Source organism: Onychostruthus taczanowskii, unplaced genomic scaffold (genome assembly GCF_017590055.1).
Source record: "Onychostruthus taczanowskii isolate IOZ18803 unplaced genomic scaffold, ASM1759005v1 scaffold17, whole genome shotgun sequence".
In the NCBI taxonomy this organism is placed as follows: domain Eukaryota; kingdom Metazoa; phylum Chordata; class Aves; order Passeriformes; family Passeridae; genus Onychostruthus; species Onychostruthus taczanowskii.
The window spans coordinates 4,568,184-4,595,215 of NW_024498906.1; positions in this window are offsets into that span (position 1 = coordinate 4,568,184).

Below are 27,032 nucleotides of genomic sequence, written 5' to 3' on the forward strand. Positions count from 1 at the left end.
AGGACAGCGTGTGGCGTCACCATTGACATGTACAAGAGATCAAGTTTTGATTTTCAGCTACAAAAAACAGTTTTGATTTTCTGAATAGCTATCTATTCCAATTTGCTAGAAACAGGTCAGCTCAAGATTCTGAACCCTTAACATGGTAGATTTGATCATCAGTGGTTTGGATTAGATTGAAACAGATAATCACGCAAGACAAACATATAGCAAAAGCTTGACAATATCAGTGTGAGTAAGTTGTACTTATACTTTTGGTTTCCATATTTTGATGGTATAAACTTGCCTACATGTATTTTCCAAAAGCAACTTCCTCAGAATCTGATATGGATGTTTATTTAAACAGCTGATAATCTATTTTGCTCAACAAAAGAACAGATACAGCAGCCTCCAAAAGAAGTTGATTCATTTTTAATAACATGTCAAGAAAAAGTAAAATTCAGTAATAATGCCTGCAAATGACTAATACTTGTCTAAGAGATATTATTGCAGAACGTTATTCTAAAATACTCTGAATAGCACCACTGACACTGCTACTCAGCAGTGAGAGCTCAATCAGCTGATGATGGAATAGTAATTCCTTTGATCTGATTAGCACTTAGAGATATATCTTCCCACTTATGTTTACAAGTAACTCCCTTCTTTTTCATTGATGGGGAAATAAGCCATTAAATAGTCAAACAGCTAGCTGAAGAACATAGCGGAAAATGCTGCTGGAAGAGGGAACAGGATCATGAACTGGCTGACTTTGGATGTTCAGGCTGTAGCAATTAATTGTGTCCTATTGGACACACTTTTTTTACAAAAAGCCTTGGATACCTGTGTCCACATATGCACAGTTTAATACTGTATAAGCTTCCCAGAGCTATTTGCTCCATGTGTAGAGAAAAATTCTTCATGTCTTAACCAGTGAACCCACTGAGACAACATGAAAAATTATTACTTGACTTGCTATGTTATATAACAAATTTTTAAAGGTACATAAAACACAGATTTTTCTTTTTAAAAAGTTTAGAGACCAGGATGAATTTAGGACAATCAGTTCTAAACAGTAGTGGAGATATTCCCAAGAGCAAAAATGTTCTCCCATATTCAAGGCATCATGTCCTATTATCTTCAAACTTGGAAATAATGTTTCCTGAGGACAGAAACCATGTGCAATCACTAGAAAATAAAAATCACAATATGAGTGAAAATGAAAAAATATTATTTGTTGAGTTTCTGCCGCAACCTTTCACAGAATTAAGGCTTCAGGGGCTACAAGTCTTCATAGGAACTTCTTGTAGACAAGTAAGGCCATTATTGAAAGTTTAAATTAGAAGATATAACAATTAAAAGAACAAAAATAAAATAATTTTTAAAAATGTTACATCCACTCTCCTACAAAAAAAAACTGCAACAAAACTACAGATTAAATATTTCATTTTTTATAAGTCTTACACAAATTTCTTCTCTTAGTTTGTCAAGGCATTTATTTGTATAAAAATCAATTTGCAAGCACTAAAACTGGTCCAATGGAATTTTCCTATGGCTTATCTTTCTGATTTGTTGGAATCTAGCAAACTTTCAATTGGAAAGCTCCCTTTGAGGCATCCCCCTTTGCAATATTAGTGCTGCTTGCTCAAGCAACCCTGGCAGATTTCTCTTAGAACAATGCAAATTCCCATTGCAAATTCCTTCTTTAATTGTTGCAAAGGGAAAGACACTGGTGATATCCTGAGATTTCCTTGAAGTCCTCATGGAAGGCTGGGTCATGTCACACAAGATTTACTTACATCAAACAATAACTTCATAGTTCAAGAACACAAAAGTCCATTGAGTGGTGCACACTTTGTCAACACATAATTCTGTGGAAGGATATCACAGCAAATCATTCTGATAAGGTTAGTAAGCCTAACCTTTTGCGATTTACAATACATTATTGCTGTTGTTCACTAAATCTTGGAGCGTTTTCAAAAAAACGGATTTTGACCATTCTGACATTTAAACATCACAGTCCTGAAAAATCTCTGAATTGTTTTAGACAAGCAGACTTACCTGAGAATAGCAGATGTACCCTGAGCAGCTTTTTAACAGCACAGACTTTGTGACTGTTTCAAAACTAATTTCAGAAAATCCATATGAATATCACTGTAATGATAATTTTTGTCCATCATTGCTTTTTCAACCTCATTCTTTGAGATCTGTGTATCCCAGTAAAATCTAGTCACACTTTGTACTTTCTTTTTTCAGATTAATTTGGTTTCTACAGGATGAATGACTAAAAGAATGACTAATCTGTCCTTTTACTCTATTATAAAGCAATATTTTTCTCTCTTAATATGAATTTATGAATTTCTTTGTGATTATTCCATATTTTTGTCAATGTAATGGACACAGTTTGTCCAAGACATGTACTTTTTTTTTTCATCAAATCCTTTTTAATACTTCTAGTCTTTAAAGCTACACCAGCATTTTCTCCTTATTTCTCTCTCCCTCTCTCTCTCTGTTTTATTAAAGCATCCACATTTTTAATAAGCTTTCTGCAGACTTAACTACCTCTTCCCCCAGGAAATAATTCCTGTTCTTATGCCCCAATGATTTATTTTAGTGTTTCCATGGAATAATCTTGTAGACATTTATTCATGGCCAGTGAAGTCAGTAATGTGTTTTTAACTGCTCCATCCACCCCCATATCAGTGCAGAATATTATTAACACCTGTATTTCTAGTTATGTACATATTTCTTCCACATCAGTTCCACTGCATTGCTCCCTTAGGAGCAGACTAATAAAGGTAGTGTAGTGTTTACAAATTCTAAGAAGCTTTTCTCATATGAGCTTCCTAGTGATAAGCTAAATAATAAATGAGCATGACCTTTATGAATTTGACTTCGCTGCATTTCCTGAAGAGCTCCTATTCTCTTTATTGTGTCCTGATTCCTCATGTCACTCCAATCTGAGCTCCAGCAGATAAAGCAAAGTCATATGAACTACAAGAGCAGCACCAGATATTGCCTTTCTTACAAATGCCAGACCAGTGAAGGTGAGGGAGGTTAATGCCTCCAACTACAGATTTGAATGAGGCCTTTTAAATAACTTTGAGTCTGTGATGAACAGCTTGCTGAAATTGTTTTTTTCCTTTGGAAGAAATTTTGATGCAAATCAGAAGGGAGACTTGAAATTTCTGTATTGCAATTTTTTGCTCTAGAACATTCATAAAAATCAGACTACAAACCATTGGCTCAGTTGTGATCTTGGCTACAAGATCAGCTCACAGTCTCTTATTCCCCACAAAGTTTTGTACATGTGTGATGAATTAATAAATGTAATCCCACCATACCTACAATTCTATATCTATCTTACTAAAAACGATAAACTGTTTTTAACCAACATCTATGTATAAAGATAGTTTCTACTTATATAATTTCTGTCTACCATATGTTTCATCTTGGCAGTCTTGTTATTTAATTTTAGAGTGTATAGTTTCATAGTTACTGACAAGAAATGATACATACATTTCTTTTTGACTATTTGTTTTCCAAACACTCATATATGTATATAGTAGAAAACCAAGAAATATAATAATTAGTTACCTTACCTTTATGATATTTCTGACAGATAAAACTTGAGTAGCTGTAACCCAGATACCCTACATATAATATTATCATATTTGTAGAAGTCAGCATTTTGTGAAAACTGCTGCACGTCTCAGGGAAGTGACTGACAGGCTGTAAACTAACTTTTTTATTATTTAAAATACTATACCTTAGTAGACATGTCATGTAATAAAATGTGCTACATATTTAACTTCCATCAATAATGGGTCATACACCAAAAATGCATTTGCCCCTATCTATATTTCATTAAGCTCAAATCCATTTATCCACAACTGCCTGACAATTATTAAAACCCCACAGAATTAGTCAATAGCCCTCAAAATAAAAGGAGTCCTAAATAACTTTTGCCTAGGTTTTTTTTTTGTTGTTGTTGTTTTGTTTTGTTTTGGTTTGGTTTTTTTTTTTTGTTTGTTTTGTTTTGGTTTTGTTTTTTTTTTTTTTGTTTTTTTTTTTTTTAAGAAGCTGATGCAGTGCTGTGTTTTGAACTTAAGAATAATGTCAATAACCCATTGATACTTCGGTTGCAGAGCAATGCTTACTCTGAATCAAGGACTCCTCAGTTTGCCATGCTCTGCCCCCTCAGGTGCACAAGAAGGCAGGACACAGCACAGCCAGGACAGGGGAGCTGAGCAAGTGAAGGGGACATTCCACACCACAGAATGTCCCCTCACCATACACACTGGCAGGATTGTCTGGGGGTGGTCAGAGATGGACTGGGGATTGGTCAGCAAGAGGTGAGCAGTTGTTTCTTCTCTTGGTGTTTATTCACCACCTTCACCTTTTCATTACAATTTGTATTATTATTATTATTATTTTGTTCTTTCATTAGTTTATTGGTTATGTTTTTTTTTCTTATCATTACTGTTAGAAATATTATTATTATATTTTAAAATATCATTATATTTTATTTTTAAAAGGTTATTAACCACTCTTATATCAAGCCATGAGCTTGACTTTTTCTTCTCCAATTCTCATCCCCACCTGTAATTAATTGCTGGCTCAAATTAAGCCATGAAAAACTCGATTAAGCTAAGAAAGTATATTGATGGTTGAAGAAAAATGAGGAAAATACAAGTGAAATATTCACTTTAAGACTTTTTTCCTCTTTTGCATGGTTTGATACAGAACTCTAAAAGTGTAGCAATAAATGAGTAAATAAATAAATAAAAAATTCTCTATGTTTTCTTACTTTCCTCCGTGTATTGTCTGATAACTCAGCTTTATGCTCTCTTCTCACAAATAGTAGTTCTGAAACCACCTAGGTTTCTAAGTTCAGGAATATTGTCTATACAATCAAGCTTGACTCAGAAAATAAAAGCCCAGATGAGATAACCATGATATATTAAAAATTTCACTGAGTAATAATTAAAGAAAAAGTACTTTAGGAGGCAGCATTAAGAGAAATTATCTCACCTGACAGTTTCCATGGAAGTTCTCAAAATTTGATCAATTACTAGACTGAAAAAAATTGCCGAAAATTTTTTCCTCTTTGATATATATATTGTGATTTGAGGACAATAAAACATTTTTCTTAATTTCAAATTTGAACTAATAAATATTTACAACTAATTAACTCATTTTAATTAGCATTAAAATGTGTTCTTATTGTTAAAAGTAATTTCTTACTGCAAGAATTTATGAAATAGGCACAGGGTCAAAAAGAAATGTTGTTACCTATCAGTGGCTGGTTTGAGGCTTGTAATATCATAGATACCTTTTAGTTTCCTCTTTGTTCAGTATAAATCAATGTAAAAGTACTGATGACAGTGGTTATAAATGGACTTAGAGATGCTGAATATCCATGCTTTTTGCAATCAGAAAAGGAAATACATTAAAAAAGATATTCTGAACAGTACAAGCCATAGAACATCATGCAATAATTGTGGTAGTTACTTCAACAATTTATTTGTGGTTCCTCTTTTAAGATGTCATTGCATTCAGTCCCATTCTATTTTATTCCATCTTTTCTGTCCCATTCTGTTCTGTTCTGGGTTTTTCAGATTGAAAATGCATAAAATACTACATACCTGGAATACTGTTCAGACCTGATCTGGATCAGTATTTTTTTTTCTGGTGACTACTTATTTCTCAGGGTAAACTTCACTGAGGAGTTTTCAGTCCCTTTCTTGCTGTGAAGGCCCACAAATCATAGAAACTAAAAACATCTTTGACACTCCAGGAGGCTGTCTCAGTTTAAAGCTAGTACTTTTACTGGAAATCAAATCTTGGAAAAAGCTTATCACCAAAACAAATACACTTGCTTGTTCTTTTTGTATGACAAAAGCCTCCGTAATGCAGTTAAAACAACAAAAGAATGCTTTTGTCAGAACTCGGCATCACTTTCTTAAAACAGTTAATGTACATACATCATATTAATTCCTTTTATCAACATACACATCATACCACATTTTGCTACCCCAAATGCAGCAAAGAGTCTCTCTTCTAACAAGTTTAACAAGCACTTGAACAAAGTAGAAAACTCTTTTCATTCTAATGCATGTTGGCAGAGAGGCAGTGCTCTGACAAGGAATTCTTTTCTGTGCCAGAAATGTTCAGAAAGGAAATCTGACATTTAGCTGCAGAATAATAACCATGAAAATAAAAACTGCATTCACAATTGCATTGCTACTAGAAACTGATTTTCAAAATTATTATAATGTAAAATATTTTAATGTAAAATTATTATAATGTAAAAATAAAACTAATTTATAGCAATTTCATGCACCATGTCAGCATTCATCAAATATTTCACAACAGTGAATTAATTAAAGTTTAATATTTAAAGTTTCCATAAACTTTTTTGGAAAATAATAGAAAAATACTCAATAACAGAAAATTTTTAAATATCATAGTGAAAGAGATTGCAAATCCTAAGAAAAGTTGAAGAATAATTGTAGCTCCAACAAATATTAATTGTGGGTTTTTTCCTTTAATCAATTAACAACTGGGTATCAACTTACAATTCTAGGGCAATGAGTAAATATTTTAGGCCTTTAAAAATACCAGCAATTTTTCAAGATGCTTACTGTGGAAAATAAATGCCTAAATAACTGCTAACTCTGGGTGTCTCCATTTTTCCTCATTTATTTTTCTAAATCCATCTTACACCAGCAAAAATTAGAAATATGAGTTCCACCATCATAATGTCTCAACTCTTTCCTTCTGCTGTGTTACAGAGAGATCCACATTAAGCAGGGATAACTAAGGTTTCAGCAGCACATATGAAAGCTTGGAATGTTTTCTCAGAAAGAATGTTCACACCTAATTTCTGCTTTTCCTTCCACCCAGCTTACAATTTAATTCCAATTACAGCTCTGGAGAAGAGATTGCAACACATGAGTGATCAATTCAAAAGGTACTGGCAGGCCAGCAGAGACACACAAGTGATGTTTCTTTTTATAAAAGTGACCTGCATGCAAATGCATAATAAAACAGAAAGATTGTAAATGTCCAGAGAATAGCAGAAACATTTTTCATAATGGCATTTTATCTTTACCATGTTTCTCTCCATGACAGCTCAGTAGTCTGTCATGTTAATTGTGTTGATGACCCTTGGGCAAATGCCTCTATTGTATTTAACAGATTGGGTCTGCAATAAACAACCTGAGGTCAGAGGTCTGTTTTCATATCCTACAAATCTGCTCTTGAATTTGTGCTTAATTATCATTTTCATGGCCAAAACCACAGGACAAATAACAGAGATTAAATTGAAGTAAGTAGATTAATAAAACCAGCATTATCTCAACAGTGCTTATACAAACTGGGTGCCTATGAATAATTAACATGTTTTTGAAATTAAGTGCAACCAAAACCAAAACAAATCAGCCAAAATTAGATTACTGTTCAAGAACATTTGGGGTGTAATCTTTTGGGACTCTGGTCTGTTCCAGAGCACTTTAAACTCTGTTACCTTCGTTCTTTCCTGCTGAGGATGAATCTGATCTCTGACACCAACAGCTGCTCAAAACATTCTGAGCTCATTATTTGCCAGTTTAATCAGTAACATCAATCCACCACTGGACCCTGTGCAGCCCCACATGCCATGATCCTTTCTTTGTCCCAACCCAAGACTCTCTATATGATGCCTTCATCTTCTTTATGTAATTTTACCACAGGGCTCAATGGGTGCAGAGGTCCTCACACTGGCCTTCACAGCACAGACAAATGCTGCCTCAAGGATTAAGGCATTTTTCACAGCAGACTGCTAAACATTGTCATTCTTTAACCTTCAATCTCTTTTCATGCTTACTCTTCAACTTTTTAGAGCAGTAGGTCATAAAAAAGCTTGAAGCTGAAATACTGCCTTAAGCTGTTTAATTGTGATTTTAATGGGTCATTGTCTTTTTGAATTTGCCATGTACATAGACTAAGAAAAAGAAGGAAAAAAATTCTAGAAATCTCTTATAAAAAGAAAGTTTACTTTTTCATAAGAGGCTATGGTTGGAAGATCTGGCTGGAGAATGGTGTAAAGGAAGTGGACGAGGAAGTGAGAGACAAAAATGCTTCAATTGGCATAAAAAAATGCCTTTACTCTGGAAAGCACAAGTGGCTGAAGTAGGAAACATATTCCAGGGGGAAGAAGAGTGGTTGTTGTCCTAAGAAGAGCATTTCTACATAGTCCTATCAAGAAGCCATTTTGCTTATAGTCTGCTAAGTTGTTACTATTAATCTTAAATAAATTATTCTCTAAAGCAAGAAAAGGTATCCCTTGATGCTATTACACAGCTCAGAGCTTTTTTCCTTCTATTTCAAAGAAAGCCCTATGAGTCACTTGCATGAAACACATTTTTCCAGCTTATTAAGGCTTCATATCAAGAAACTACCTCAGAACAACTAACTGGAAATTGCTAATCTGAATTGAGTTACAAGATAAAAGATACATTTATTTGCCTTTAATTAATGAGTTCTTCAAGGTTTTACACATTCATCCCAAAAAGCAATATTTTTTTAATTTGCACATTTCTCATAAAAAACCCATCTAACCAAAACATATAATTTTCTTCTTCAGCTTTTATTTATATATAAAATATATTCATATATTTATTTAAATACATTTATTTAAGTATATTTCTGTGTATATAAATATAATATTGTCCTTTAATATTGTCCTCCATTTCCATTAATATTTGTGTAATGACAGTACAGAAAGGAAATTATGAGAAAAAAAAAGGGAGACGTTAGGGGTTTTTTTGGATCAATTTATCACCCAGTCCAAAAACAGGAGTTTGGCATGTAGCCTCAGTTTCTGTAGAGCCTCATGGATTTCCATGTTTTTCTGTGAATACAGAAAATATTGCATTATTCTAGTTATAACAATCTTTTTCCAGAAAGAGGAAGGTTTTCTCTTGAAAATAAATGAAATAATTGACTGTTTTTAACTATTACAAGATGCATGTTACATATTTTTCACCACAGAAAGTTAATAATATTCATAATAATTTATTTTTTCTCTTACTGCAATATAATTTGACATGGATTGCAGCAAAAAGCCGCATGTTATATTATATGGTGTTATTCCAGATTGAGGATGGGTACAACTCCAAACGAGAGTCAAAATTATATACTGGAATCAAAATTTGCCTTTTTGGCATTCACAGCTGGATGGATCTTGAAAAGCCTTCACAGCTGACTGAATTCAAGGGCATCCTAACATATGCAGACACACAAACTTTTGGTTTTTTTAAAGAGAGATGTTTAGTAACTAATTCTATAGGTCGAATCAATCTCCCTCTGTTGGACACACATTAAGTGACCCTCTTTGGACACTGCATAATGACCCTGGTGCTCTTTCGCTTTTATTGAATGAAATAAACTGCAATTTTCAAGAGCTGTCACTTCTCTTTCTTTCCGTCCCTCTCTCCCTCCCTCTCTTTCCATCTTTTCCTTTTGTTCTCATCCAAACAAGCATAATAAGAATGTCGGTCCCTCCGAACGCTCTCCTTGTTTTGTTTAACTTTTCTTGTAAATATTAAACTCTTTTATCTTTATCTGTGGGGATTCCCTTGCCTCCAAATTTCTTTATGCAGTCAAAAGTGGTCAAATTATTTTGCAGAAAATTTTTGCAAATGTGCTCTCCCAGTTTACTTATGAAATGTAAAATACTATTTCCTTTCTTCTATGTAAGTTGTTTGAAGAATCTATTTCAAAGTAAAAATCCAAGTGAGACATTTTCTCCAAAACAAAAAATAGGAAAATTTCTTTATAACCATTCCCTGAGTCCTAGATTCTGCACTTATATTGATGTCCTAAAATTTTACCTGAAGAAATACAAAAATATAAGCAATTCTCCATACAAAATAGAACAAGTCTATGTCCCAGAAGGACAACATAAAATACCATGACATGCTTTCCTTTTTATACACCATCTACTCAGGAGAGATGGGGAAAGAAAAATCCACTTCTTGTAAAGAGAATTTACAAATGCATGGAGATCACTGGAAGTTTTCAAGGCCAGATTGGATGGGATTTGAGCAACCTGACCTTGTGGAAGATATCTCTGCCCATGGCAGAGTGGTTGGGGTTAGATGATCTTTAAGATCCCATCTAACCCAAATCATCCTATGATTCCATGATCAGTGGTTAAGGAACTTAAAGGAACTGACTTGTACAAAACTGTGTACAAGAGGTGCCCTCATAAATTTAAATTCTAGAAGACACACAGGTGTTCCACAAATAAGAAAGAGCAATAGAAATGCTTTGGTGTATTTGGATAACAGCAGTTGATTCTGTAAGGACTTCTACTTTAATATTTCTAACCAAAACCAAAAGTTAAATTTTGTATGATAAACAGTATCTTAGAAAGTTACAATACAGAACACAACATCAAACAGTGAAATCTGATGGATGTGTATGGAATTAGCATGGTACTGTCAGGATGTCAGAATCTGTCTTCTCGTATCTCTTCCACTTCAGTCAGGTTTAACAAAGGATTAAATAGATCATAATTTTATGACCTCCTGACCATAATTTTGTTATGAGTCCTTTTATGATGTTTTTGGGGTTTTGTTTGGTTGATTGGTTTGTTGGATTCTTTTGTCATTCTACAAGATTGCTTCTGTCTTTCAGTTTCTTCTTCCAAACTTCCTACTTTTCACAACAAAATCTCATCCTGTCACTTCTGATCAGATTTCTTTTCAATACACTTCCTTTTGTTCTCCAGCACTCAGACTAGTCCTTCTGAGTGTTCACCAGTTTGATCTTATGTCTTTGTTGTCTGATTCTTTGCCTGAAATCTTCTATTCCATTTAAACTATTACCTTCCTGGTCAGTCCAATTGTTCATTATAGGCCAAAACTTGGATGGAAAGTTGTACTGGTGCTTTAGTACCAGCAACCATGGGTCCATTAAGAAAACCTTAATGGTTAAAAATTAGGCTAAGTGAGAAAGTGCAAGTCTCTGAAGTGGATGTGATGATTTTAGCATTTGACTCAGAAAATTGAACAGAAAATATAATAGAAATACTTCCTCAATTTTGTATTTAAAAAAAAAAACATTATGTCTATATAATGGGAGATCCAGCCTCCAAAGGGGACTAATAGTTCATTCATCAGTGTTTCTGTGACACCTGCAAGAAATTAGCCAAGCAATAATGGCTTGGTGCAGAAACTGCAAGAAAATATCTGATAGCTATATGTCAACAAAACATAAAAGGTATATGAATAACTCACTGTTTCTCTCATTACAGGGAATGGTAGAAGAATAAATTCATTTTTTAATTAATATTTTTCTTGCTAGATGTGCTTTTATTGATGTGTAGAATCCAGTTCCAAGATTTCAGTGCAATCTTGTTTTAGTAAATTTTATGAAAAATGTTAGCAATTTTTTTTGCCTAAATGATTACATTCTAAAAGCCATTGGGAAAATGTCTGTTCATACTCATTCAAAATTGTGACATTGTTTAATTTTCTGCTACAAAGAACAGTAAAAAAGGCTTCTTTTTGCTCCAGTAATAATCAAAAAATAAATTCAATGGGGAACTTGTCTACTGATGCTGCAAGCATACTACAAACTCTTCATCCACAAGAAAGAAAGGCAATAAAAATACCTTTCACTAGGTCAACACCTTTAACACAAAACAGATAAACGCATTCAGTTTCTGTCTATCACAGAGCATTTTCTGATGGATCTTTAAACACTGGCATGTAACACCTTCATGTCCTTAAAATTGTTAAGTATTTGTCAGCATGCTATTAGCCCTGTACATACCAAAAATAAACCTTGCTCTTTCCTTCCTGCTTCCATGCTCACATATTTCAAACAACCAAAGCATATGTAATAATGTTGCAAAGGGTTATAATTTAACACAGGATATTATTGTTAGCATTCTGCCTTGTATATTCCTTTCCTCATTTTGCATCCTAAGTACAGCAAGAGATGGGTGTGCATTCTGAAAGAACAAAAAAATTACAAAGTTAAAACCAAGTAATGTTTTCCATTGCTCTTTGGTGACATTTTTCTGTATGAGGACCTAGAACTTCACACTGAAAATGTGCACATGCATTTATTTTTTGTTTTTCCTCTCCATATTTTAGTCTGTATGAGCACTGCTCAGCAATAACTAAAACATCCCTGCATTCTCAACCCTGTTTTTGTCACAAACCCAAACCAAAGTGACATAAAAACTACTATGAAGAAAACTCTGTTATAGTCAACATCAAAAAATAGGTTTTAGTTAAATTGTAATGACTGCTCAGTAATATTTCTTTGCTATGACTTAGACCACAGGGAGTCACTGCAGTACAAACAAGTCATTGAAGCACCTCTACAGACCAATGGATTATGGGACACTTTAATGCTGAGGACTGTGTACAAGTGTGGTATCTTTCTGTACTTTCTGAGATCATCTCTATAAAATCTCTGTTCAGATAGGAGAATCTGCTGCCAGGCTGTTTATTTTCTCACCTTGGAAAATAGGCCTGAGATTGATTTATAGTTTTCAGACATTGAAAGGAAATGCTCAAGAAACTAATTGAGAATATTTTCTACCCATTGCAACATCTTAAGATATTTTTTGGTTATGCACAAACAATTATTTATCAAGGTAACAGCTAGCAAATTGGCCTTCTTAGTATGAGTGTTGGCAGCAAAGCACTTCTTTAACATTTACATTTAATTTTCATTTTTATTTCTATTGCTTCTAATTTGGGTGAGCTGGTAACAAAAGAGAAAAAAAAATATTAGTTGTAAAATCAGTGCTGTAGAAAATGGATTTTAAAGGACAATATAAATGCAGTTTAGATGCAGTTAACATTTGAATGCTGAATTTTCATTGCTAAGTGTGATAAAAGTATGTTAGCTCATACTATCCTATACATAATAAGACTAGCAGTTTATTGAGAAATTGTACAAGCAGAGTCTTGTCTTCCATATTTTTAAGCTATTGCACTTTAAGTGTAATCTGTCACTTGGTGAGTCTTTCAGTTCTGTAGAATATCCTGATAATCTTGCTATTCTATTCCATATACCTTTGTCATAAATGTCTCTGTGTGCCTGTGCTTATGACAGACCAGAACATCTTCATTTTTGTATACCTGATAATCCCAGATTCTTAATGGTGTGGAACTGCTTTGCAGATCTCCTCATAGTTTGTAGTTTCCATATTATCCACATGTAGTCAGTTGGTTTCTTACTATTCTGCTACATATTTCACATAAAAGGTTGCTAAGAAATTGCTGGAGGGAACACAGTCTTCTCAATTTGCTTTCAGATATGTTTGCAACAAAATCATTGCAAACAATTATCATGTCTAATATTGACTCCTATCAATATCAAGCAAGGAATCACTATTAGCGGGAATTATATGTGTGTTTATTAGGGAGCAAGTATTCTAAGATTTTAAGAAATCTATAAAAAAAAGAAAATAAGGTAGGAATTTTATAATTGTAAGCCAAGATCACATGTACATTAAGTATGGAAAATCACAGCCTTCATGTTTAGGAAAAGGACATTCCCAGATAGCACTACCACCTCTTGACTGAGTTCCCCACTGGTTTGCTGAAGCTTGAAGTTTTCTTATCCTTAGTCAATGAGGTGATGTCTGCACAGCATCTTAAACAACTTTCCAGGCGTGACTAAGATTGAGTTGGGAATAGGGATATATGGTAATACTTGGACTTGGATTTGTCTTTGGACTTGGGTCTTTTCTTTGTTGGTTTTGTGGTGGTTTTTTTTTTTTTTTTGTTGTTTTTTGTTGTTGTTGTTGTTGTTTTGAGATTTTTTTTTATTTTCTTACTAATAAAAAGAGCAAAATAAGCCATCATTAATATCACACATAAATGTTGATAACTGATCTGAGACAAGTTACACAAATGCGTTAGCAATAAAAATACCCACATTTAGGACATTTTTCTAAAGTCATATTGATGACCAAAATAGAAATACTAGATAGAAAGTTGGAAATAGAAATTTGGATACTGTGCAGACAATGTTAATCAATAGGATGTTAACCAGAGCAGGACCATGATCATACAAAGCCAAATTCAGTAATATAAAAGTAATAATAATATACTTACAAAATAATGTCTTATTGTGATAAAACGCATCCTTTAAAATTGAATCCTACATTTTTATAAACATGGGAGGTGAGAAATTGTCAAAAACAGCAAAGGAGTTTGATGCTGTGGTTGGCTGATGTTGGCTGGATATCAGGTGTCCACCAAGCTATTCTATCATTCAACAGAAAAATAGGGGGGAAGAAAATAAGAAAAAAAACCCAGCCCTCATAGGTGAAGATAAAGACAGTTTTGAAAGCAAAAGAAAAAATTTCCTTCATGCATGGAAGGAAAACTCTGTACCTCATCATCAGGATGCCCAGCCACATCCTGAGATGCAAGACTTCAGCTGTGTAGCGGTTGCTACAGACAGCAAATATCATTTCAGCAAATTTGCACCCCTCTCCTCCTCTTTTCTTAGCATTTGTATCTGAGAAGACTTCGCATGGTATGGAATTGCTCAGACTGGGCCAGTTTCCCTGGCTGTGTCCCCTCCTAGGATGTTTCCCAGGGGGGAAATGTTGGGCAGTCATTCTCGGTGCAGTGTGAGCCCTGCTCAGCAGCAGCCTCAGCTCTGGTGTGCTATCAACACCTTTCTAGCCACCGAAGCAAAGCACAGCACTCTGAGGGCTGCTGTGGGGAAAACCAAGTCCATCTCAGACACACTCAGTACAGATGCATCCTAATTTTAACAATTATTTTTGTATACATAATGAAGGTATTTTCTGTTAAGAGAATGAAGAGTCAGAGAAGTAAAGCAAAATTCTGAGATGTGATCCCTTCCCAGTTTACAGCTCTGAAACATCTTAGCATAACAATGACTCATTACAATGTTTTCAGAATGAAGTCAAGAATTTTTAGAGAAGAAGTTGAGAGAAATTTGCTCTGAATTTGCTTCTTTCTAGGCAGGTGTTCCTTCTCCACCCTGTAGAGGCAGAAAGAAAACAAACAAAAAAACTTTAAATGAAATACAAACATGATAATGATAACTTATTAGCTGCTGTTTACTCACCCTGCAGATAGATGCTTCTATATCCAAACTCATTCAGTCCTCATGAGATAATAACAATTAACATTCTTAAAGCAGATTAAAAATTTAATTAAAATTTTTTTTAAAAGCTGAAATGGTCAAATGGAAAAAGTGAGCTGCACACAAGTACTAAGGACTACTTTCTATGATTCTAACTTGGACCTACCATTTGCCAAGTTTTTTTTGCTGGGAGATTTGTGGGGGAAAAAGCATGACTGCTTACTTTTTGATTTAATTGTAATTCAAGAATTGCCTGGATTAAGTGTCTTTTTCTATTACTACTTTATTTTAAATTGAAGATCAAAATATGCATAATTTTTATGTTAGAAAAACAGTGAAAGCACTTAAAGTTTTCATCTCTGTAAGTTAAAGTACTTTCAAAAATATTAATCTTATTTTATCTTTACAAAATAAACAAATATGTGATATCTAATATATTATAATGTTTTACTTTTTTTTTTTTTTCACTATACACAAATGAACCAGAAATAGAGTGCAGTTTATTAGGTGTGTTATTTGTTTTTTCTTCTTTTTCTCATAATTATTTCATTTCTAATGCTGAGTAATTTGTGATAACGACACAAATCTCTTGTTTGAGTTTTTCTCCTTTCATCTAGCCATTTATGCATTTCTGCTTTATGAGTGGATAATAAGAAATAACAAGTAAAGATTTGTAAATATGTGGAAATACATGAAACACTGAACTGTCAGCCTGCTCAGATACAAGAGGAATATTTTCAAAATTGTAGCTGAAAATATTCAATTTATACTTTTGTATCTGCACAAAAAAAATTTTTATGTTTTAGAAAAAATATTTTTTTAAAACAGAAATGTTGGGAATGAGCCCAAAAATGGTATAGAGAGGAAGCCTTTAGGTACTCTGCACACTCAGCTGCTGAAGAATTGTGTGACTGAAGGACATTCAGGATTTGAGTGATCAGGTGTGAAGTATGTATGTTTAATTTTGAAGAAAATGTTTATGCTTCTGTTTCTTGTTCTAATTTTCCTTACTCCACTGTGCTAATAAAGACTTATTTACAGTTTGTCCATGATGTATGTTGAATAATTTTCAAACAAGGAAAAAAATAAAAATACCACATTTCCTTTTCAAAGTGTCCCATCATTGCCATCTTTCAGATTTGCAGATGCACCTCATGTTGTAGAATTTGTATATAAAGCTATGTGGGATACATCAGAATCAGAATAATAGAAAAAAATATTTTGTATGTGTTTTTAGTGGTGATAAAGTCAACTTTTTTATAGTAGCTGGTTTGGTGCTGTGTTTTGTGAAATTAGAAGAGATAAGACTTTTACATTAAACTTCCAGAGGGCAGATTTTGGCCTATTTAGGAAATTTATTCAGAGAATTCCTTGGGAAGTAGCCCTTATAAACAAAGGAGTCCAGGAAAGGTGGCCATGCTTCAAAACAAAGATCCTGAAGGCACAGGAACACACTGTCCCTGTGTGCCAAAAGATGAATCGACAAGGCAAACGTCCAGCCTGGATGGGCAATTTTTGTCGCTGAGGGCAGATGGGAATATCCGGAATATCCGTGATTCAGGACTGTACACCCTTATGTAGAGTCTTGCCCTCCTCATCTGTGTGACCCACAAGGCAAATGTCCAGCCTGGATGGCCAATTTTTATCGCTGAGGGCAGATGGGAATATCCGGAATATCCGTGATTCAGGACTGTACACCCTTATGTAGAGTCTTGCCCTCTTCATCTGTGTGACCCACAAAGGGTCTGCACAACCTGCTCAGACAGACTCACTCAGGATGTCAGTTTGACTGTGCCTGGTCTACTGTCCATGAGATGCTGAGGGAGACAGTGACCATGGACATGTCTAACAGAGTTTTTTTTTCCTACTTTATTAGTGTCTATACAAAGATTCCAAGGGCAAATGCACTATGAAGAATTAATTAATCAGCTATGTCTATGGTATATGTACTTATCTGTAAACTATGAGGATTGCATAAAATGTACTGAGATGATGGCATTCGTGTATTTCACACACACACACACACACACACACACACACACACACACACACATACACACACACACACACACTGCCCTTCCACACCTCAAGAAGAACTGTACTAGTCACTTCGATTTGTTTCTCAGAAATCTTAATTTCTTTCTGTCTGATTTACAATGTCACCTCAGAGATTGTTCACAGTAAGTTTTATACTTCTGTGAAATTCCATGGAGAGAGATTAATTGGAGGAGACTCATTCCAATATATTCCCCTGAGAAGAAGCAGGTGGATATTTTATTGTAACATCAGTGCCAATTCAGAGTATTCTGCTTTTTCCAACATACAGGTCAGCTGAATATGTGGCTATTTATTGTTTCCTCCATGCAATTTATCAGTTAAATTGTACTGTTGGTATTTTCCAAGTGTAACATCAAAGTTCAACCACAAAAAATCACCGCTTTTCAGAAAAGCCCAGCATGGGAAACAACCACTTCCAGAAATCCGGACCAGTTTTCCTGTCCTGGTTTGAGAGTGATGGAAAAGTGTACTCTGAGTATTCATGTAAGAAGCTCAGGTTAGATGATATCACTGGTGTTACCTCAAAGAGACTTTCAAATGGTTGCTAACCAGATGTAGTTGACTAGTGACCTCACTTCAAAAATTTAGGGTAAATGAAAGACAGGATCAAGCATTAGAGACACAGAGGAAGAGCTAAAGGCACATCAGAGGAAATTAAAGAAAAATATTACAAGATCATTTGGATCTTGATGTCACACAAATTTAAGAAAAATTCTTATGCCAAACACACTAGTTTATTTAAGGAAAAAAAGATGACAAGATAATAGGGATAAATGAGAAACAAAACCAAGTTAAGAGGCAAGCAAAGATTTTAAGTAAGATAGTGCAATGCCATCTTCAGTTAATCAGTAATATTTCAAATCTGGAACTTTTTTTTTTTATGACTTAAAGGAAGAAAGACAAAGTGGAACTATGTTAAGTTTGCATATTTTAATTACCTGGTAAATATAACCTTGACTATACCAGTGCATGAACAACATCATTATACCAGAACCCAAATCAAATAATTTTAATTTTTTTTAAAAACGTTTTACTTATTTCAGAAAACCAAATTCTGATTTCAGATATAACACTATAACTTCAGCAGCTTACCCAAAATAAAAACATATATTTTTTTAAAAAGAAAATTATACTTATTTCTTATTATTCTTTAGCTGTGACATATTAGTCATTGCAGGTTGATAATTTATATTAATAGTCAAATATGCTTTATCAGTACTTTTATACTTTTTACCTCGGGCTGTACATGTTTTCAGCAGTTACAGTTAATCTCTCTTCCCTCATCTTTGTTTCTATTAAATATTTGTTACGAATTTCTGAGGCCACACAGCTGTGGTAGCTAGAATTTATTCAGATTAGTTCATATAAAATTTCTTAGTCACCAGGATCACAGAATAATGTAGATTACAAATGGTATGTGATTCAATGGTGTTGTGATGGGTGGAGGCCAACCAGTAGTTGAGTTTCTACAGAGCCATTTGCTCACTCTCTTACTCTCAGTGGGATCAGGGAAGAAAACAGAAGCACAAAAATGAGAAAACATGATTTGAAATAAAGATAGATTAATATGTGAAAGAAAGGGAGAGGGGAAAGGCAGCAGACACCAAACAGATGAAACAAAAGAAATCAGACCAACCTCTAGCCAGTCTCCAAGCCATGGCTTCCTTGAAAGTCAAAATGTTCTTGCTCCTACTCTTTGTGAGAATGACATCATGACATTAACTATTTCTTTGGCCATTTTGGGTTATTTCTCCAAGATATGTTTCCATCCAATCTTTTACTCACTCATGCGTGATATGCAGGAAGAAGAGTGAGAAAAAGAGAAAGCCTTGACAGTGTGTAAGTACTGTTTGCAAGCATCAAAACATTGATGTGTTACCAACACCAGTTCAGACACAAATCCAAAGCACCATAGAGGCTGCTATGAAAGACAATGAGCCCAGCCAGACACAGACCAAGTGTTTCAGATCCAACAGATTTAATTAAAAAGAAATTCATTTTCCATTAATTTATTCAGCTTTAGTGCTCATTTGGCTTTGAGTTTTGTATATTGACTCATATCTTTCCATGGATATATCAAGCTTCTTTCTAAATAGGGCCTATGCAAAGCCATCAAAGCTTATGCTTTGACGACTGCTTTCAGTAAAAATTAGTCTCATGTTAAAAAAAGAGGTGTTGCAAGATTTTGGGTTTATCACCAGTTTTTAGAATGTTCCAAGTACAGCAAGTTGATACGAAGCTTGTCTCTTGGTTATCTAATGGCTGTACTAGCAGAATGCTTAATAAGTACAATTACATCACATAATTGCATAAGAATAGCTGTGTGGGATTAGACAAAATCTTATATCAGAAACAATACTGAAATGAATAGAATGGAAACAGTATTCTATTCTTGCCATATATCCATGAGGGATAAAGAAGAGTTATTAAAAGTGTGGCATTAATAATTACATGGCATTATTATCTTTCTACTTGTGTGAGCATAGTCTTACCAATGTACCCTGCTTAACCAGCAAGGGAAAAGAATAATGAAGTTCTGTAGATTAACGTGTAGTGTAATCATGGTAATCAACATGAGGTTCCATTTGTAAGGCATTGCTACTGTAACCATAGTTTCTACTTTTCTGCTTCAGAAGGCAAGATATTAATATTTTTCCATTGTGACGGACACAACAATATGTAAATCACATGATTGACAGAATCTGCTCCAAAAATATTTTTTTTTAATTACATTTTCTGTAATCAAATGCACCTGAGCATGGCATTGAGGGTGATTTTTTGTTCATGTGTCACATAAATGCAAACCCCACAGAAACATGAGCAAATTGCAACTATGACATGATATATATATATAAATATAATAGCTAGATATTTTTCACTAAAGTAAATTTTGTTTCCTCTTGTTTAGTGGGAAGCACTGCAGGTGCATTGTATGCAATAATGTGGATTTATGCTGATACTTTTTCTTCTAAATGCAAATGTTTCATTTAAGTGGTTCAACTCAAAATAGACTTTTGCCTTTCTCCAGATTTCCAAACCCAGATTTTAGTCTTCTCTGGTTTAATGTTTAAAGACAAATATATCTTCTACAGTCTCTAAACAAACAAACAAACAAACAAGCAGACAAACAACTATTGTCATATACAAATTGTTCATTTTCTTTTTTTATTTTTTTCTAAAGGAGATAATATCTGCTTCAAAGATCCGGCAAAAATACCTGAATAGGGTGTTCCCTTTTATTTATAAAACAAATCTCTGTCATTCATTGAACTAGGAGAAAGGGACAGTAGTGGTTTTTGGTGTTATTTCAATAGTATTGAATAGTATTCTTGGCTTTTTAAATTTGGAAAGCAGCATGATGTTGCAGTGATTAAATCATTAGCAAAAGGTGCCTAAAAGTAGACAGGCAAAGATGATTTGGCAATTCAGTGCTGACAACTCTGATTTATATGTTGCTGTAGAAGCTAGAAGAGGCTAGATATCTCTTTTGAAGTCTGAAAAAGCAAATACAAGGGTAGATGACATTTCAAGATGTTATCTAAAGAGATATCATATTTCCTCTTAATATCCTGTAGGGATTATCTTTCCAAATCAGATCTTGCTGCAGAGCCTTCCCCTTATCCCACCCTTAAAGTGGTTAAAGCATAGGATGCTTCAAATAGAGGGAGAGCATAACTGGGAAAACTTACTTACGTATGAAGCTTGATCTAAACTGGATAAAATATACTCTTCTGATCATAATTTATATGACTTTTATCAGTCGTGTTCATGTCCTGTCTGAACTACTTGTGAGCTACTGTATAGTAGCTTCAATACCACATTGAGTTAAAGTAATGTAAAGTTGTATTTATTTTTGCAACTTTTATTTTTCTGTTTCTTTTTCCTTTGGTTTCAGAACTGCAGAATGAAAAAGGGGGCATTTTTTAATCAATTTTAAAAATATGTGCCTGTATTTTGAACTGTGTATGTTGGTTTTAAAGTACTCTGATACTTTCTATATTTGTAACATTTATCACCAAACTTTTCATCTCATCCACTGTGATATAAAGGCATTCTTATAATTGCATCCATCATTAGAAACGTGTGGTTGTTAATTTTATTTTTTTCTTGTACCGTCTAACATCGATTCTTTTCTAACCACTGTTGGTCACTGGTTTACACTGATAACAGTATGGACTTGATAATTTCTCCTACTTGATTCAGCTAATTTAACACAATCAATGTGTACAATTTTTTATGTCATCTCTTGTTATGTTTGCTGCTGTGTTTTTACCCCTAGAGAATTATGACTACCATCCTATTTATATCTGATTACCATTAGGTCCCCGAGGAGTCTTCATATCTTTCTATGACTAATGTATATTTTTGTGGTATGCCATTTTGTCAACTCTTTTTCTAGATTGTTAGTTGTATATTCAACATAATTCTAGCAATCCCATGTAAGTCTTCTTCTAAGGAAATATTTACTGACTGGTGTTTGAGGCTTAGGCTGCTCTGCTTAACAAAGCCAGAAGTATTCTCACTGTCAGTCATACCAAATTTCCAGACTAAGTGAAAACCTGTGGAGGTCCTTCCAAGAGCCTCTCACTCACTTTTTTGCTACTTGTCTACAGCTCTGTGTGAAGTATTACACTTTCAGGTCTGAGACATATTCCTTGGCAGCATTCCAGTGACAATTCCATTCCCTACCTTTCCATTCACAAGACCAGCGAGTCCTTCACACCCTCTATATACACCCTCAGTATATGGGGTGCATCACAACATAAATTATAAGACTGGCCACGGCACCAGGCCTTAGAAACCAATGTCATTGCTTCATTTGACCAAGGCACTGAACAAGAACTTATTGAAAAAATAATGTACTAAAAAGGGATTTTAATTTTGTCCAAACTTTTTTACTCAAAAAAATTTTCAGCCTTAGCAAATAACAATCATAATTATAATTGAAGACAGAAATGAAATCAGAGTGCAAGGTGTTGCTAAAATGAGTCTGTTTCTTGCATTTAAGGAATGATACAGGAAGAACTGCTGTAAGAACCCAAATCACTAAATGCAAATGACTGTACTTGACTGAATATACTGTAATTTAACTGTAGTCTGATTTCAGTGTTAACTAAAAAGAATCATGAATATGTTGGTGTGTACATTTTCAACACCCTCATCAATATAAATATGAATGAAGAAAAGCTATGCAATGCCTGTGACAATCTTTTACTTATTTTACATTCTCCAAAATCCGTATTTTCCTCCTATTTCTTATTTGCACATTTCTTGCTTCTGATATAATCCACTGATTTCTTTATTATTTGAGTGTCTCTAGACAGTTATTTCTATTCTGATTCTCCCTCCACTGTTTCAAGAAACATTCACTCTTTTTTTGCTGTTCCGCAAGGGTTTTTTCCTCCTTTTTTTTTTCCTGCCATCAGTGTATTTGGGGATCTCTTAGTTTCATTTAGAAAATATTTTTTCTTATTTAAAATATATCAGATTGGATCAGAACCCTCTAATTATTTTTCTTTGCTCTTGCTTCCTTCCTATTTTATTTTTTGTTTAAGGATATGCAATTCTGTTCCAACTTAATTTTTTCTATATGCATCTTTAATTAGCTGGTGTTCCAACTCCAAGAAATTAAATTACCTCATGTTTCATTAAGAAATTTTAATTTGCATTGTTCCTTGCCATTCATTATCTTCTGTTGTTTTAAATTCCCCTTTGGAATTGTTATCTCACAAAGTTAAATTTTGCCATGTCTTGTCTCCATACAACACTGAACTCAATACTCAAACCCGGTATTTGACTACATACTCCAAAAGCCTATGTAACTTATATTTGAGGACACTCTCTTTTGTGCTTTAAGTTATAATAATTCAAGAGGCTTAATAGACCTGGTCCATGAGCCCCACGAGTCTGTGTATTCTTAAAAATGCAAAGAATCGTATGCAAAGTAAATTGTTTTTGTACACAAGTGGAATGAAAAGGATACAGACAAAAATATATTATGGCAATTTTGGAAAGGGATATGAACAATTCAGAATTTGTCTTATACACAACTGAGCAAAACCTTTTCTATCCTCACATTATACTTATTCTTGTAATTGTTATTCTATATAAAATAGATCAGTCACACACCCTTCTATAGAAAAAAGGGGTATTCAATATTTTAGTAAAACAAAATTAATTTTCAAGCACAAGCACTTTTTTGTTCACGTTTTCAAGAAAAAAAAATAGTTTATACATTTTCATCCTATCTAATTTAACATAAAACACCTCCAATATTTTTGTAAACACTTTTACCTTAATGACACCTTGAAAGCAATTAAGTTGATTATTAACTAAGTAAATCTTTCACTTTATTCAAATCAAGCAGCATTCAATTACACTCAGTTTGTTTTTTATAATATAGAATTTCTATTACTTGACTTCATTATGTTTTTCTGCTTTTAAAAATACTTTCTCATTATTTATTTTTTAGCAAATATACACTAGTAACAATGCAATGGCTACTCCAGCATTATTGTAACATTAAAGTTGCTGGTATTGAAATCAATGCATGGAAATTTGAGATCAAATCTTGAGTTTCCAAATAATCACAGAGACTTCCCGAGATTTCTGACAGAGCCTAATATGGAATAAGTAAAGCTGGGGTCAAAAAAGCTCAGTTACACAGTTTCAAGTTTCCACCAACAAAAAATCTGAGTCACTTCAAAAATATTGAAAAGCACCCATTATTTCCCTGTGCTTTAACCTGGACTAAGAGTGGCCCCCATCTTCAAAAACTAAGCCAAAATGGATGGCTAGATAAATATTTCTGATTATATTGGTTATATGCATTATATCTAATGAATATATTGATTGTATTGTTTATATGCATTCTGTAATCCTATCACCACTGCTGGTTCACATCAGGACTTCTGCTTTTGCTTTAGTATATCTTGAGACAGAAATATGATCATTTCAGGTAACAGGAAATGAAACATGACCTGGCTAGTAAGATATCTTTTACAAGTGTTATATACCTACATTTCTCCTTTCAACTCCTGTGCAAAAGTTCCACCTAGATCAACAAAACCTGAGGAAATCATTATGAAATAAATCCACACATACTTACATTCTCAGTTTTTCTTGGACCTTTTATAAATATCTCAGCATTACCTGAGCAACTGATTCTCTGAATTTCTGTTTATTTGAAAATTTTGTCACATTTTTTTTAATAAATCTAAGCAAAAATACAAACTAAAGAAAGCTGCAAATCCTATTTGTCCTATTTCTCTCCACCAAGGTTATGAATAATAGATACCATCAGAAGCTAAACCTGAGAGCATTAACACTGATACCCACATCACTCTGCAAAATGTCAATATCGCAGAGAGAATCAAAAGACAAATTTGAATAGCTGCGTAAGTGAACTCCCTCTCCAGCCAATGTAGAGACCAAAGTGTGTTTCAATGTTCAGAAGACAAACACCAAAGGATTTCACATTTCATAAGTAATTTTCCTGCATTCATTTGTATAAATACATGCAGGGTTGAATTATCTAACATACCAATTACATTTTTTCGTGGATTTCATCAGCCATTGCTCATATATGTAGTCTTAGCAACATCAGTTAATAAATTGCCTTTGTAAACACCTATATGCACAGCTCTAAACAATTTTCAATGCTCAAAAGAAATGCTTCTACATGAAATGATTTGATATTTGATTTAAAAAAATGCAAAAGACTTTTCACAAAAATAAAGAACTGCTACTAAACAGATAAATTTTTCTGCCATTATTTATTTTTTATCAAGTTTATTAGCTGTCAAAACTGAATCAATTACCCTATGATACCTTTATATGTCTTTTATTGATATTCTAGAATCTGAACAGGGTTTAATAAATGAACCAGTATATATCCAGTAAAAGAAATTAACTTAATTTTATTAAATGATAAAAATGTTAGCGCTTGTTATTTGTGAAATTGTATGCATTTTATTCATTCAAATGGAAAAGAAAATCAATATGAATGGAAAATATCTCTAAATTATTTATAAATATATTTGTTTCTATTTCACATAAGATAATATGCTCCTTGTAGAGATGCCAATTCATTACAAAGTACTTGTAATATTAGGGAAGGTTAAACACCACATAAATCAGCAGAATGTCAAGGGATGTTCTGGAGTCTCTATCACTGCAGGTTTTTAAGAATATCTTTGACAAACCTGTTAGGAACAGTTTAGGTAGAATTTATCTTGTCTTGAGCAGAAGGTAGGAAGAGACGATCCCTTGAATTTCCTTCCAGGCCTATTTTTGGTGATTCCTAGACAATTCAGCAACATCGTTTCTTGCAACAGTAAGTATATTCCAGGAAGTAGAATGACCTATATCAATGATTTCCAAGATCCTTTCCGAAGCCTTTCCTGTTTATTAAGATTTCATTTGCTTGGAACTGCAGCAAATGAATGTGAAGAACAGATTTTTTTATATATGTGCATATGCTTCTGTAATTGTTGGCAGTTGTTGACATTGAATTTATTGTTCTCTATATATTTAGCCTTCCCCTTTTGTCACCGTGATATTTTATGAAAATCCCTTTGCTGGGATTTCCTTCTGAGGAGCTGAGAAGCCTCAGGAAAGAAATGTAAACAATTAACTACCTGATGGTCTGTGGAATGTGGTCTGGACATTGTTTACTAACAGGTGCATCTTTGATTGGTCCATGTGAGTTGTTTCTGCTTAATAACCAATCAAAGATCCAGCTGTGTTGGCCTTTCTGAGAGTCATGAGCTTTTCCTATCATTCCTTTCTATTCCTTTCTAGCATTCTGATGGATCCTTTTCTCTCTATTCTTTTTAGTATAGTTTTAGTATAGCATTTTAATATAATATCATAATATAATAAATTAGCCTTCTGAAACATGGAATTAAGATTCTCATCTCTTCCCTCATCCTGGGACCCTCAAACACAACCACACCCTTTGTCTTGCAGGTATGGGGAGGACTCACTAGAAAAGAATGTCCACTTACCCTCCTGTGACTTTTCTATGCTCTGGTGCTCAGACTGAAGATCTGGGGGTAAGTTTTAGTGAGACAGACACGGTCTCAAAGGGAGGAGGCAACTGGCACATGGCTCAATGGCCACTGCTCTTCCCAGGATGTCCTGTTTAAGCCCTAGCCATCAGCCTCTCCTCACCTCTGTGGACCTGATTGCCATGCAGGTCCTCTCATTGCCTGGAGCTGCAGCATCTCCCCAACACCCAAAATGCCATGTCATCATTCTTTTTTTTTTTCAGGCAGTGCAGAGAAGTGGGAGGGGAGCAGCAGCTCTAACTCCATTGTCTTACTGTTCACATAAAAGTCCTAGCACAGTTTGCTGCTCAGTGACAGATTTCTAATCAACCAGAAACTTAAACTGCTCCATTTCTTTTCTATTTTATTCTGCACTAGCATGTTCTTCTCTATTTCTGCCTTACAGAAATATTTTAATGACATGTTTTCAGTCTAAACATTTCAGACTCACAGAAGTCTACTTCTTTCAGCTCAAATGTGGTCTCCCCCTCCCCTTTTTTTTTTTTTTTTTTTTAATTCATTCCTCTATCAATTAAATGATACTTTGAAACTCATGATGATACTTTGAAACTCATGAGTGGTACTTAGTCACTAAGCTCCACTGACTTTTAATTAAAGGTGGGTGTCTAATTGCCCAGAGTGCAACTGAAAATTGCCCAGAAGCCTTTCTTACATATACTCATTCCTTTATCAATCTCAAATGCCTTCTTCTTGCACAGTAAGTTCGGAACATAATTTTCTCTAAAAAATCCCTAACAATTTTCATCAAAACTAAACAAAAGGCACCAGAGCACAGAGGTCAATAAG